The sequence below is a fragment of the Bombus huntii genome, unplaced genomic scaffold (genome assembly GCF_024542735.1).
Source record: "Bombus huntii isolate Logan2020A unplaced genomic scaffold, iyBomHunt1.1 ctg00000066.1, whole genome shotgun sequence".
Lineage (NCBI taxonomy): Eukaryota > Metazoa > Arthropoda > Insecta > Hymenoptera > Apidae > Bombus > Bombus huntii.
In genome coordinates, this window is record NW_026099325.1 from 460,001 (window position 1) to 462,500 (window position 2,500).

Sequence of the window (2,500 nt, forward strand, 5' to 3'; positions counted from 1 at the left end):
GGCATAGAAAAAACCAGTGGCCGTTGAAGGCGTTAGGTGAAATATGGCCTTTATTTCCTGTCTGACTTCGCTGTCCAGCAATCTTAGAACGCAGTCGCTCGGCGGGTTTACGAGAAGGTTATAGATATATCGGGGAAAGATGTACTTTATGATCAATTCTAGCTTCTGGCATGGTTTGAGAGAGAGCTTTCTAACCCTCCTCACCACACTCAGCAGCTCGGGAACAATTACGCCACAGTGTATGCCCTTCCATGGCCCCATTTTGGCACCTAGGTACCTGAAGGCCTCGTCGGGATCGATCGTTGGGATGGTGTTATTCCCAAGTTTAACTTTTGGTTCTTTAACGAACCAAGTTCGTCTTTCTGCGACTATTTGAAATATCTGACTTTTGTCCCGGGAGATGGTCATACCGAGGCCATTCAGATACTCGTTGAGCATATCCACTTGGCGCTGCGCTTCCCCGATATCGGCGCCGAGCAATACTACGTCGTCAGCGAAAGCCAGTACAGGGATCGTCCGTGAATCATTTATGTTTATCCCCCTGGTTTGATTCTCGATCAAATCCAGCAGTGGCTCCAAGCACAGATTGAATAGCAGCGGCGACAGAGGGTCGCCCTGCTTAACTCCCCTGAGGATCGTAATCTCGACCCCCATATTATTTTTAGTCTTGATCGTTGTCTTGCACTCACTATACATACAACCAATCAAGTCAGTAATGGGGGTCGGCACTCCCTTCCTCCTCAGGCAGGGAACAATTGCCGAATGAGGCACTGTATCAAAGGCTTTTGAGATATCCACTATTGTGAATATCCCGCCTTTCTTTTTCTTACTATGATCCAAGGCAGCGCTCAACAGGTCTATGTTAATTTTACAGCCGCTCTCGGCGGTGAATCCTTTCTGCCTTGGATTCAATACAATGCCCCTTCTTATCCTCCCGTCAATAATGGAGGAGAAAATACGGCCGAGAATGGGGCCAATAGTTATTGGCCTCCAATTCTCGACCAGGCTGCTATTCTTGTTTGCTTTTGGAATTAATGTTGTTCTATTTTCCTTCCATATAGGAGGAAAATAGGAATAATAAATCAAGATGTTGTATAGCTTAGTTAATATTATAGGCAGGCCGGGGATCAGAAGGTGTTCCTTCTGGAAACCATCCGGTCCTGCCGCAGCCTTCATTCTTATTTTGCTTAGTTTCTCCGCCACATCCTCAACAGCAATTGGCGGGAAGATTTCGCATAAGGACAGCTCGGGGGCTCTACCTCCTGGGACAGGGACTTCGACAGGTCCTGTCTGGCCCCATAGATCCTCGTAGAGTCCCTTCACTTCCTCAGCACTAGGTGGATCCCTAGCCGGTTGGAGGAAGGCCTGATCATCATTTATAACAGCATCAGCCAACCTCTTTGGATTTTCAGTGAACAACTCCTGGCAACGTGCGAAGGAGTATCTCTTTCTAGCGTTTCTGTTCTTTCTATTGCTATTTTGGTGTGCAATCCGTCTATTGTTTTCGTTTCTTGCCCTCTTTTTGTTTTTATTAATTTCTTGTAAAGCTCCATAGAGCGTGCATTTTATAAAATCATTTATAGCGCTCTCAAGGGCTTCCCTATTTCCCTTGAGAGAGACCCAGATAGTCATCAGTCGAGTGTGGACCCACCTTAAAACAGGTGGCACCTCGACTTGCGTCGAAATAGCGGACTCCAATTGGAGTTTCCACTCTTGATATTCTGAACCGCTGATTCCAGGCTCTTCAAAACACGCATTGCCTGGATCAACGGGATCGCACCCTCCCTCTGTCACCTGAGTTGGCTCTGTTTCCTCACCAATCAGTCTCAGCTTCTTTCGCTGATACCTGATTTGGTCGATCGTCTTGCTGGTGAGGATCTCGCTTATCATTTTATTGGGGAATTTGTGGTCCTTATAGGTCTCACAAAGTTCCCTTAATTGGGCCAACTCCTCCAACGTCCATTTTTTCTCAGGGGGGTCCGTTCCCCTTCTTTTGACGTTTCTTACGGCAGGGTGCGCATGCCGCTCGTGGGTAGACAGCCCTCTAAGCGTCCCAAAACTCATGGAGCAGGTTTCGCATCTGTGCGAGCCGCCAGCACTCTGACTCGTGCCTCTACAGTGAGGCAGGTGACATCTGGCCCCATGAAGCTTCGGGAAGCCTTTCCCACAGTCTTTGCATCTCCATTGGATGCGGGCTGTCACATGATGTTGTTCCAGGTGCCGCCCTAGGTCCGATAACGACAAAAAGAAAAGGTCGATTTCCCTTTTCTGGCAGACAGGGCAGGCAACCTGGTCACCCACGATCGGTACCATTATTTCGTTCGTGTCCGGGGATGTAGCCGGGTCGTCAACAGAAGTCCCCTCCAGAGCGGAAGAATCCGCCGCGGCGCCTCCGGGACCGAGAGACGCCACGTCCGAGGCTCTATCAGAGTTTCGATTTACCTTAAGAGAGTCATAGTTACTCCCGCCGTTTACCCGCGCTTTTTTGAATTTCTTCACG

General features: G+C 48.8%; 1 pseudogene; it reads right to left on the reverse strand.

Moving 5' to 3' along the window:
• LOC126876177 (large subunit ribosomal RNA) overlaps nt 1-2,500 on the reverse strand; it is an 8,408-nt pseudogene that overhangs the window by 3,146 nt on the left and 2,762 nt on the right.